The following is a 13,503-nucleotide window of genomic DNA, read 5'->3' as shown; positions in this document are numbered from 1 at the left end:
AATGTATGTCTATTTCTCGCATTGTGATAAAACACCGGTACATAGAGCCATCGAATTTTGAATGACGTAATCCTCCTACGAATAACGAATATGGGCATGGGGAAGACCAGATTTGAAATTTGGAATTTGTTTTATTATCGATTTCATATTTTGTAAAACTTTAACGAATTTTTGATTAGCAAAGCAAGCATTAGAAACGCTGTACAGAAAAGAAAAAAAAAAAAAAAAAAACCTTTTTACCTCCAGCGCGTGAGACTGTGTATCGGAAATTCTAAAGATATGCTCAATTTAAAATTATTTTGCGATACTGTTCTTGAACTGAATTTTATGATTTAAGTGCAAAGAACGTCGTATTTAATAAATAAAGGTAACACACAAAATGTTAAAAAGACGCCCCTTTAGACATAATTTAAAATCTGAAACCTTTAAGGGTTTTTTTTTTTTTGTGTGTGTGTGTGTGTGTGTGTTTGTTCGTGTGTGTGTGTGTGTGTGTGTGTTTGTTTGTGTGTGTGTGTGTAAAGATCATGTTCTTCGCCTTTATGCCACATAAAATTAAATTCAACAACACCCATCAGTTAACCATTGGCGATATGTCCAATTATACTATCTATCTTTATTTAAGTATTATGTTTTGAAGAATTTTGACATATTTACAATTTTACATATAGTTACAACGTAATTGTGACAGATGGTGCCGTTCATACTTATTGTCGCGTAGATGATGTGATCGTATGAATGAAGAGACAAGTACTCAAGTCTGACCTCGACTTTTTTATTCGAACTCAAAGAGTAACCACTTATATACACCTGATAAACGAGTTACAACATTCTAGATTTGGAATTTTCTAGAAAAAACGCGAAAAAAATAAATAAATAATAATTCTCCAGTACATGGAACATGTAGGAAACAAATTAACAGGAAGGAAATTTAAACAAAATTAAATGTTATGTAACTTACCTTTGGTGGGTTTCGACTCGAGAGCTTTGGTTTTCGAAACCTGAGCCTTAAGTTTCATTAAATTATAATACATAATGTCAAATAGATAACAATGCAATTATATTCATATATAATAATATGATTCTACACATATATGCAGAGAGCATTTTGTACAATTACATGCAACGAATACATGCTGAGAGCATTTACTAAATATATAAAGAGAACATTTTATATGGAAGTAATTTTTCGGAAAATGTTTTTTAATCTTTTTTTTTTTTTTTTTCGGTGGGGGATGCAAATAGTTATTATATGATATAGTTCTTCTTTTTGTCAGTTCGTACTTTCGTCGATTTTGTTCTTCAGTCTTTTTGTCAAATAGGTCGTTTTGTCAATTCTAATTTAAGCATTTGGAAATTCAAGTGCGTTCATTATTTGCTTAGCTCGTACTGCGAAATTCTTTTCTTCTGCTAGCGAATAATGTAATTAAGATTTCTATATTTCTTCTTAGAGTTTTGGTTTTTTATGCTATTTGCAGGCACTGATATATAGTTTCTGAGCGTTTTAAGTATTAATTTTCCGTTAATGGTCATCCGATGATGTAGTGGTTAGAATCAGTCTTTTCCTCGCATATACATTGCTCAGAATAAGCTATGTTTCGTTTGTAAAAATAAATGGGGAAGAGGTAGTGTCCTGTCATAAATCAATTGATTAGATGGTTCGTACTGGTTCTGTCTGTATTGACGTGAGGTATAAAGTTGGAAGAATCTTACCCCTTTATCACTAGTTTTCCACTCTTCTTCTCATACTTGTTCCCGTAAGCATAAAGTTAATATTTCATCTGGGATTTAGACCAATTTATTTTCGCGCCTCATCAGCTACTTCGTTTCTAGAAATCCCCACATAGGATTTTAATCCACGAAATTGTAGGATGTATATAGGGATTCAAAACGCTATCATAAGATATCGATACGGACTTTCGTTGGCTGTTTGTGTGGACGTGTGAAAGATGAACACCTGAAACATCACAAGTATTCTATGGAAATTTTGATTCCACAGTAATACTTGTAGTATCATCCGAAAGTGTTTGTCAAGTGCTATAATTTCGTGCAATCATTGGTTCAATATCTTATTTATAGCCGGAGATATTGGACTTTTAATTTGATTTGCACTGTGTGTGTGATTCCAACTTTATCCAAATACTAAATGATGAATTTTAATGAAGTGCTGTGATCATCGTCATTTTTGTTAAGGGGTATCAGAAACCCCTATACCGACAATGTTAAATTGGCCATTTTCGATGTACCTTTTCTCAAAATCTGCTGTAGATACAAGCTTGAAATTTTTTCTGTAATTAAAGTATACCTATCTGATTATACTGAAATGAGCTTTTGAAGCATTTTGAATTTTAGAGTAAATTACAGAATATTTCTTTAGACATAGTAAAATTTAGCACTTTTCTCACACAAAAAAATTTTAGAAAATTTTTTTTGTAAGTTTATTACAAAAAGCTCATTTCAGTAAATATGAGGGAACCTAATAAATAAGCTATACAAAGTTTAGATACCTGTGAGCAGTAGTTCCTGAGAAAAGGTACATCGAGTATAAAAATATCACGTTTGGAGAAAAACGCGTTTTTATGTTAAAATCCTCATTGATCAAAGCAATAGATGACAAATTAAAACTAGATTTTTTTACAGTTCTAATTTTCATAGAGATTAAAAAATGGTATTTTTAGAAAGATAAAAGTGTAGAGAATTTGAAAATGCAAAAATCCCGAAATGACAATTTTTTGAAGATTTTGGGGTTCCAAAGATAGAATTAGTTCTTAATTTTCTGAAATTCATCCCAGCATCCTTAAATATATTAACCGCATCTACAGATAACCGATATGCATCTTCAACCGTTCCTGCTCCAAAATATAGGTCATCGACATAGACAGAAGAATTTAACATTTGGAAACTGTCCGGCATTTTATCTTTATATTTTCGAATGTGATATTTTATAGTGGCGGCCAAAATGAAAGGAGATATAATCAAGCCGAAAGCTACGCGACACATCTGCATAATCTTAAAGGAGTCATTATTTTCATTAAACCAAAGAAATTTTAGAAATTTTCTATCACCTTCAGCAATTCCTATCATCAAAAAGGCTTTTTTAACGTAAAGCATTTCGCAAATTCCAGCAGGCATCCGCCTTCATTCAAAATACCATCAGATATCAGGTGTTTTTCGGCCTCTTCCAATGCAAGTTTTATGTAAGTGTGTTTTGTGATATTGTACTATTAGTGTTTTTTGTAAAAACTACTTTTGAGACATTTTCCTGGATTGATTCTTCAATAACTCCGGTACTTTCAAGAATAAATTCCCATCTGCAAAAGTAGGCCTTTGAATTTCCTTTAGTTTGATGTACTATACTTGACAGTAGCGTCAGTAGCCTCAGAGTTATTAAGTTTTTCATGGTACTATTCGGTTTTGAGGGCAGTAAAAAATCGCTAAACTATTGTTGATGCCAAAAATAATTGCGGCAACCCTAATGCAAGAAAGGAAGTATAATAGTAAATAACTATCTAAGATTGTTGTTTTAATATAGAATGAAAGGTTAATTTCATATAATACATTTTTATTATTATAATTTATATAAAAAAGGCTAAACATGACTGAATGCAAGCATAAGAGTAAATAACTATTTCAGATCATTATTATAATTTATATAAAAATTGCTAAACATAACTGAATGGATGCCTGCATCGCTATTTCGCTACCGAGTTATCGCTAAAGCATAATTTCATCTCGTTGGTTGTTCAAACATAATTTTCTATAATGAATGATGCCTTTTCTTTGAAAAAATTATCGGTAAAGTGCAGAATCGTCCACTTATTTGTTTGCCGCTTTTTACAAGGGTAAAAACAATTGGATTTTTGTCAATTTTCTTTTACTTTTTAAGTGAAAAAAGGTCGATGTGTACATAGATAAAGTCAAAGGTGTGCGCAGTGATATTTTTGTGCAATTTTGGGATTTTTTTGGAAGTGAAAATAGGTCGATTTTACATGGATACCGAGTATGTGCAATTCTTAAAAACGCGTCAAGCAGTGGATGATTCTGCACTTTCCCCAAAATTCTATTGCAGACTCTTCGTCATGGGCAATTCCCCAAATTGTTATATCCATAGGATATCAAAAAAGGATTTAAAAATTAAACTAGTATTTCAATGGCGTAAAAAATATAGAACTATCTAAACTTACGCAATCTGAAATCAGCGCGTACGCTAGATTTGGCGCTTTTGGGCATACTTTTTTTTTTTTAGTCCTCAAAACGGAATAGTACCTTTTTCATTCATTCTTTCTTCTTAAACTTCATGTTTCCCCCTGCCTAATTCCGTAGTGTCGGCTCTTCCTCCCCTCTCCATTTAAGTAGCGGAGCAGGGGTTGTCCGTCAGGAATCAAGTATTCTCCAGTTGGCCGTGCTCCCCTCTTCTACAAACTTTGAAACAAGCTCTACTTTTGCGACATTTTCCTGGATTGATTCTTCAATAACTCTGGTACTTTCAAGAATATCGGCTTCATTCTCATCTGCAAAGGTAGGTCTTTGAATTTCCTTTAGTTTGATGTACTATACTTGACAGTAGCGTCAATAGCATCAGAGTTATTAAGTTTTTTATTCATTCTTTCTTCTTCATGTTTCCCCCTGCCTAATTCCGTAGCGTCGGCTCTGCCAAAGAACTCCAATTCCAACTTGCTTTATTTGCCGCGATTAACCTGCAAAATCGCAGGTTGTGTTCCGGCTATCGAACTTTGGTGCTTCTAGGAGCGCTGCAGGTAAGGAAATGCCGAACGTAGTTCTCGTGGAGACAGGATAGCAGATGCAGGGGGTGTGACCAATGTCACGTGATGAGCAATAAGACATCTGGTTGGCGATGAGGTATCCAGGCATCGTAGCGCTGTAAATCTGAAGTTTTTAAGATTTCTAAACATCATTATTTACAAGTCAAATAAGTTTTTCAGAGTACTACATACTTAAAAACACAAATTATGTTGGAAAATCCTGGTTTCCACTGAGTAGAAAAGCGGCATATGGACGGAGGTGCCTGTCTTCGTGTAAAATTTCATAGTGAAATAGGTTGAAAATGTCCATATGTTGGCACTCCTTAGCGGCGTCATAAAATGCCGTGTTAGGTCTTCTTAAATATTCCACTATTGTATCCATTTTTAAATCTTCATGGAGACGTTTGTTCTTCACATACGGGTGTGCATTTGTGATAATTCTTAAAAATTGGTTTTGCCCAACTTGTAATTTTTGGATTTCACCCTTCGTAGCGGTAGTCCATGCTGGCGAAGCGTACGTGATGATGGGTCGGATTGTGGCTAGATAAATAAGTCGTTTTTTGTCCAACGGAAGTTTTGAATATTTCCCTATCATAGGATATAAACATTTGATGACTTTAATCGCTTTATCCCTGATTTGTTGGATGTGATGCTGCCATGTGAGCTTGTCGTTGATGGTGATGCTCAGATATTTGGCTTGTTTCACGATAGGCACAGCCTCGTTAAAAAGATAAACACTTTGCCTGATCGGAACATTTTTCTTCCTTTTCCTTATGAGTAGGAACTGCGATTTTTGAGCGTTAATTCGTATCTTCCAATATCCACACCATTGTTCTATGGAGGGAATAGTGTCTTGGAGTTTCCGAATAGCATGATTGATGTTAGCAGACTTCACTGCCAGGGCAGTGTCGTATGCATAACAGGCTAGCATAGAATTATGATTTAAATGCAATCTCGGAAAGTCTGAAACGTAGAATAGATAGAGTATAGGGCCAGTCACAGAACCCTGTGGAACACCGCTAGTCATTATTTTAGTGCTGGATAATTCATTTTTTACCGAGACTCTGAATGTCCGATCCCTGATAAAAGAATGGATTAGCAGAATGAGTTCTCTGTCCAGTTGAAGGTCAATTAATTTAGCAATTAAGCCCTCATGCCAGACGCGGTCGAATGCTTTCGCCACGTCTAGCATGAGTATAGCAACATTAAGTTTGCGGTGCAGAGCTGCACCAGCGAATTCGGTTATTCGGACAAGTTGCTTCGTTGTTGAGAGGTGAGCACGGAACCCAAATTGTTCCGGCGGAAGATGCTGAAAATATGGTTTCAGTCTATTCAGGATAATTCTCTCAAAAATTTTGCCTAAGCCTGGCAGTAGACTAATAGGACGATATCCGTCTGGTCGGGTGTGATCTTTAGCCGGTTTAGGTAGTAAAATAATTTTAGCAATTTTCCAAGGTGTTGGAAAGTAAGAAAGAGCAAGACAAGCATTAAAAATACTTGTCAGGCTGCATATGATGTTAGGCGGCAAATTTTTAATTGCTGTATTGCTGATTTCATCAATTCCTGGAGATTTCTTTTGTCTCAGGTGTTTGATAATATTAGTCGTTTCAGTAGGAGTGGCATATTTAATCGGAAGTCTGACTGAAGGGGCGTTGAGCCAATCCCTCACTCATAGGAGGGTCTTTAATTCGAAATCAGAGTCATTTGGCCAATCATTTGGCGAAACCTGTTCTTGGAGGTGTGCTGCGAAGATTTCTGCCTTTTCCTGATTGGAGATGGCAATATTACCTCTGTCATAGAGGGGTCGATTACTTGTGAAGGAAGTTTTAAAATTTTTGATTAAAGACCAGAATGTACCTTCTCTAGAATCCAGATTTAACATTTTATCATCCCATAGTTCTTCTTTGAAGGTTTTAATGGCCTTCTGAATTTGCTTATTTTTACGATTTATTTAACGTTTAAGTGCCGGGTCCCACGTTAAATGATAACATTTCCTGAGTCTATTTCGCTCTCTCATAAGCTGTCGTATATTAAGGGGCAGTCTGAAAGCCTTATCACGATTAGTAATTTCAGTACTGGCTTTCTTAATTGCACCTTGAATGCTTTCACTTAAGGCATTAATTACGGTGTTTATGCCTTGTTTGGTATTGAGATTTTGCAGTCGAGGAGGTGAATTTTTCATGATATTGCTGAAAGATTCCAATTCGTAATTCGCTTAGTAGAGAACTCAGAAGTTTTTGTCACTCCTAATGTTGCGATTACGGGGAGGTGGTCAGAGGACAATTCATGAAATACTTCCATTGCAACGGGGATAGTCGTTGTAGTGACTGCAATGTCTAGTATATCAGAAAATTCAATTCTATTATGAAGCCGCGTGTATTCTGGTGGGGCACGTAGCGCCACCGGATGCTGTAAAATATATTCATGGAGAATTTTACCATTTAGGTTTGTTCGACGACAGTTCGAGTCTATATGCTTAGCATTAAAGTCCCCGGCAGCAAGGGTAGGTATGTCATCCGGTAGAATGCTATTTAGAAAATTATCACATAGTCTATTCGTTGGAGGGTTATACACAGTACAAAAATTGATGTTATTAAACAAAGGAAGAGTGACACACACAGTAGTTTGCTCACAATTAAAATTTCTTGAATCAGATATACGACAAGATGCATAATTACGTTTCACATATATTGCCAAACCACCCCCTTTGTGTGAAAGTCTATCACAGCGGTATGAATTATAATTTGCAATTCTCAGGCGTTGTCATGTTTTTGCATGAGTCTCTGATATGATTGCAATGTCAATATCATGCTCACTTAAAAAATGGTGCAGTTCAGTAATTTTGGTGGGTAGCCCGCAGGCATTCCATATCATTATTTGTACGGGAGTACACTTTTTCATGTAATTAGCCATTAACAGGGGCTGCAGGAGTATGATCTTGAGATACGTTTGATTTTGCCATCAGAGTAAATCCAGTTTCTTTTAGAGCAGAGACAAGCATACGTAGCTCAGCTGCAACTTGTTTTGCTTCAGTTAGAAATTCAGGAGCGAGGCCGGTGTTTAAAGCTTGTGCATAAGTTTTATTATGCACTACCCGATCAGAGAACGTTTTCACAGCCGGAGTGGTTTTTGGTTTTGGAAAACGCACACATAATCTGTAGTTAGCTGTATGACCTATCTCATGACAGTTGGCACATTAACGCGGAGTTGCCTTATCCTTGTCACAGTTAAATGATTCATGAGGTTCACCGCAACGAACACAACGTGGTTCGTGATTGCAGTGCGACTGGGCGTGATGGAACCCTTGACAGCGATAACACTGCAAGGGTCCCTTACGGCCACGGTACCTCTCAACACTAATCTTCATTCCCAGCACAAATTTTAACTGGTGTATCTCCTTGTTTTTCTCCTTGCGGGTGAGAGTAACGAGAAACAGGGGGAGCTTAATAACTTCTCCGTTACGCCTGATAGTGAGTTGGTTGACCCGCACGACGTCGAGTCCATGTTCTTTTAGATCCATCATAATTTCCTCAGGGTCCATGTAAGACGGGAGGTTACGTATCACAGCTTTTATATGTTTAGATTCGGGAAGCGCATAGCAGTGATACCTGATGCCTTCTTCTTCTAACACTTTTACCATTTCCCGATAAATGGTGGGCAATTTCACTTTAATCTTGATTCCGTCCTTCATGTTTTCTCCATAGAAATCGTGCAGAGAAAAATTCTTATTATTAAACAGCGTTTTTAAGTCATTCCATGTGAATCTGCTGTCTTTGATTATAATCGGCGGCAGTTTTTTCGCACTGTTGATCGGAGCGTTCTGATTGGTTGGAGGTGTCTGCACTGGGGCGGGGTCTGTGTCCATATTCTGTTTCGGAGTGAGATCAGCAACAGGGTGAGTCTTTGGAATTTCAGGAGCAGCAGCCAGGGGTGCCAGTCGCAGCAGCCAGGGGTGCAACAGCTTTTTTCGCAGGTTTTCTGGTGCGTCTGGTTCTGTCTCCTTTGGGTTCTCCATCGGAGTCAGAGCTAACATCTAAAGCCTTGTATTTTGTAAAGTCCTCATCCGATCTGGCGGGAGTCTCAGCACGTCGAGCGTTGATCTTTGGGAGAGGCGGGAAGCCAGGGTTGTCATCAGTTTTGGTCTTAGCACGGTCGTCCTGTGTTCTGGAGTTCACAAATTCCTGGTCAGCAAGAGCTCGGAATTTTTTGAACAAATTCAGGTCTCTTGTTTCTTCAGGGGTAAGGAAACCTTTGTCTTCTTGACGGAGTTCCAGCTGAGTAATCTCAGCTGCAATGAAGTCCAGGAAACGTTCCATGATGCCGGTTGATGAAGTAGTGAGATGCAGAAAGTCTATGCTTAAAAAGCACAGGGTAAAAGAAGGTCGTTTTACAGCATACTAAACATAGTGGTTTGCATGCTGACCTGAATGCACAATCGAGAAAGCACAGCAGTTTCTCAGTCAAAATAGTCAAACTCAGAAAAACGAGAGGTTAATACTGCAGAACAGCGAAAACGCAGAGCGAGGGGACGAGCACCTTCACGCTCAGGAGCAAGCAGTCGAATGTCTGCCAAAGACTGCCTTCCCTCCCCATTTAAGTAGCAGAGCAGGGGTTGTCCGTGACCTTGCAGTTCGATACCCAGCCGTAAAATATTTGCGAAAATTACGCAACTCCCTTTGTAAAAGCTTTAAATAATATTAAAATCTTGTAGATTAAATAATTTAAATAGATGAACATTAAGGTATTTGTGAATGGCAATATTTGAAACCAGACTCGAGTGCCTCGTGCGACTCTCGCACGAAGAATGTAATTTATTTTTAAATGATAGAATATGTTTTCTCTTTTTGTTTGTATGTCGCCATTTTTTTGAGTGTTAAATAAAAGTTATTGCTGTGTTCCATCATTGGAGTTGCTTCATTTCGCCAAAGAAGCATCACAGTCTTAATTATTTTGGAGGCACCGACCGAGATCGAATAATCGTGCGTATTTTTATTTTATTAGTTCATCACTGAACATAATATTAGTGATACCAGATTATTACTTCCTGTTCATAAAGAATTGCTTTATTTTATTAGTTCATCACTGAACATAATATTAGTGATACCAGATTATTACTTCCTGTTCATATGGAATTGCTTTATTTTATTAGTTCATAACTGAACGCAATATTAGTGATACCAGATTATTACTTCCTGTTAATAATAAATTGTCTTATTTTATTACCGTATTTGATATTATATTTAATATTCATTTTAGTTGTCCATACGGTAGATATATATATTGCTCTATGTTATTATTCTTATTTTAATCACAATTAATGTGGTAGAGAGAATGAACTTCATATAATTTAAATATTTCATTTTTGAGCTATTTTGAGGAAATATAGGAACACAGTGTTCGTTAATTTTAAACATAGAAACAATGTCTTACTTAGGAAGAGCTCGTAAGGAAGATTTGCAAAATCTCGCAACTGAACTGGGAGTTCATGTGACTGCAGATTTGAAAATAGATGATTTGAAACAGAAAATTGTTGAAAGTAGAGATTATGATGAAGTCTTCGTTAAAAGAATTTTAGACACAATAATAGAAGAACGGAAAGAGAGGGAGGAAAGGGAAAGAGAAGAACGGAAAGAGAGGGAGGAAAGAGAAGAACGGAAAGAGAGGGAGGAAAGAGAAGAACGGAAAGAGAGGGAGGAAAGAGAAGAACGGAAAGAGAGGGAGGAAAGAGAAGAACGTAGGAGACAGGAAGAAGCAGAAGAGCGGAGAAGAAACGAACAGTATGAATTAGAGAGATTAAGACTTGAATCAGAGACAAAGTCTCAAAATACCGGACAGATCCGGCCGAAAACGGAGCTGCGTCACCTTATGCAGAAATTCGATGACAAGAAAGGAGATATCAGTCTATATTTGCTATTGTTTGAAAGGCAAGCAGAATGGGCTAAAATTGATAAAGAAGAATTTGTATCTCATTTACTAGGACTACTTCCTTACGAAGTAACCAGTTAATAGCTAGAGAACCCTCCTATAAAGCTAAAGACTATGAACACGTGAAAAATTTATTGTTAAGACGGTTTAAATTAAGCCCGGAAAAAGTTCAGGCAGAAATTTATGAAACATCAAAAAATCTACATGGGTGGATTTCAATTATGAAATAGAAAATTATTGCAAGGAATGGGTGACTGGTCTAGGAGTTAAGACTTTTGATCAGTTGCTAGATTTAATGGTGCTTGACCAACTTAAACGTCGAGTTCCTCCTGAAATTCGAGATCATTTTCTTGATGAATGGGTAGAGATGATTTCATCAAAAAAATTAGCTGAAAAACTTGATGCCTATGAAAACGTTTGCGGAAACTTTCAAAAGAGGCCTGTTGTGGATCGGCAGAAAGAAAGATACAATGCACTAACTCAAGGTAAATTGAGTTCAGATAATAAAAATAAAACTGAAAAAAAATTGTCATCAGGATTTAATTCGAAAAGCTGGTTTCATAGACCTAGAAGTCCACGTCCAGATGATAAATATGAAAAACGAAAAACGCCACAATGCTATCAGTGTGGGTCCTATCAACATTTAAGACCCCAATGTCCAAAACTTAAGAATAGTACTGAATCTCCTGCTAATCTTAACAGAATTAGTGCAAAACCAGAGGATAAATTTCTATTACCTTATACTAGTATGGGTTACGTAAATGGTCATAAAATTCCTATATTAAGGGATTCAGGTGCTAGTATTGATATAGTTTGTCGCAAATACATCACGCCGGAAATGCTGACAGGTGAAAATGTGTGGGTGCAACAGCCATTAGATTTGAATCCAACCTGTTTACCATTGGCTGAGATCGAACTAAATTGCGATCTTGGGCGAGTAATAACTAAGGCTGCAATTATTAGAAATGAACTCGACAAAGGAAGGTATTTATTAGGCAATCGAACTTTTGCACTGTTGAATAAACAAGGAAAGGAACCTGATAGTTGTCCTCACCAGGTTAATGCTGTCTCTACTAGAACTCAAAAGAAAAGAGAAATAGCCGAAGAGAAGATCTTGGAACCGATGAAGGAAGAAAATAAAGCATCCAGAGATGTTTTTGAAGAAGAAGATAATTTACCGGAGCTAAATTCGGAAGATGAAACTCTCATGAAACTGGTAAACATTGACTCAGAAGAAATTGCACAACTTCAGCTTGCTGATAAGGAACTGTCTAAAATCATCCAAGAAGTTAAAGAAGGTACATGCAAAAATGAGAACTATAGTCTGACAGGAAAAGAACTTTTAGTTAAAAAAACGACGGATAAAATGGGCTTTGAAAGACAGCTTGTCGTTATACCTGAAAAACACAAGCCGTCAATTATAAAGATGTGCCACGAAGGAACTTCTGGTCATTTGGGTGTCAAAAAGACCAAAGACAGACTTGCTAGATACTTTTACTGGACGAGGTGTTACAAAGAAACTGAAGATTTTGTAAGAACCTGTGATGCTTGTCAGCGCGCTGTAAAAGGAAATGACAAAAAGAAGGCTCCAATGACACTAGTACCAGTAATTTCCGAAATATTCACTAAAATAAATGTCGATGCCGTTGGTCCGCTACCTATTTCAAAGACTGGAAAACAATATATTATTACAGCTCTGTGTATGTCGTCCAAATATCCAGATGCTGTAGCGGTGACAGACATTTCTTCGCCATCTGTGATTGATGCTTTCTTACATATTTTCAGTCGTATGGGTTTCCCAAAAGTGATCCAAACAGATCAGGGGACCTCTTTCGTCAGTGCTTTGACAGAGGAATTTTTGGAGCGTTTCGGCATTAAACATTCATCCGCAGAGTAATCCCGTTGAGCGATTCCATAGAACGCTAAAAAGGGTGTTAAGAGTCGTATGTATAGGAGCGACTTCGGATTGGGAGAATTATCTACCATCAGTTCTTTTTGCTCTCAGAACAGTCACACACGAAAGCACTGGTTTTACACCAGCAGAATTAGTTCATGGCAAAAACCTACGAACGCCAGTCACTTTACTTTATGAGCAGTGGCTAGAACCGATTCAAGAAAGTAATAATGTTGTCAGTTACGTTTTCGAACTTATTAATCGAATGAAGAAATGCCAAGAACTTGCCGTGGAAAACATGAAAGAAGCTCAACAACGGAGGAAAACATGGTACGATCGAAACGCAGTCAAAAGAGAATTTACTAGAGGAGATTTAGTTCTTGTTTTATCAGCGAATCGTCAAAATAAACTAGAAGTACAGTGGAAAGGACCTGAAAAAATAGAGCAGAAAATTTCAGAAACCAATTATATTGTAAGTTTCGAGGAACAAAATGAGCCAAATCAAGTATATCACATTAACATGCTTAAACCATATTACAAAAGACCAGAAATGATTAATATGATAACTGAAGTGGAAGGAGACTTAGAAATGGACATTCCTCGTTTACCTTCCAATCCAAGTATATTAAATTTCTCGGACATCATAGAGGAGAATGAACTCGAGAAAAGGTTGAAATCCGAGCAAATAGAAGATTTACGAAAGATTTTATGGAAATATTCCTGTTGTTTTTCAAATAATCCTGGACTAACAAACTTAGTTTGTCACGATATTGAGCTATTAAATAACGAACCAATACAAATAAAGCCATACAGACTGTCACCCCGACAGACTGAAATTCTCAAAAAGGAAATACAGAAAATGCTCGATCTTAAAATTATAGAGCCGGGAGAATCGGACTATACATCTCCCATGATTTTGATAGA

The 13,503-nt window shown here is 36.8% G+C and overlaps 1 protein-coding gene and 1 long non-coding RNA gene across 11 annotated transcripts in view; one reads left to right on the top strand and one right to left on the bottom strand.

Moving 5' to 3' along the window:
- The window catches only part of LOC118203570 (uncharacterized), a 133,669-nt gene that overhangs the window by 12,005 nt on the left and 108,161 nt on the right, over positions 1-13,503 (bottom strand). The window lies entirely within an intron of this gene.
- LOC118203569 (phosphatidylinositol-3,5-bisphosphate 3-phosphatase MTMR14-like) overlaps positions 1-13,503 on the top strand; it is a 143,603-nt gene that overhangs the window by 29,531 nt on the left and 100,569 nt on the right. The gene's annotated exons all lie outside the window — the stretch shown is intronic.

This window comes from Stegodyphus dumicola, chromosome 12, assembly GCF_044657685.1.
Source record: "Stegodyphus dumicola isolate Sdum_Otavi_A_Nest chromosome 12, ASM4465768v1".
NCBI lineage: Eukaryota > Metazoa > Arthropoda > Arachnida > Araneae > Eresidae > Stegodyphus > Stegodyphus dumicola.
The sequence above is the reverse complement of the archived record's forward strand: the minus strand, read 5'-3'. Positions and strand labels throughout refer to the sequence as shown.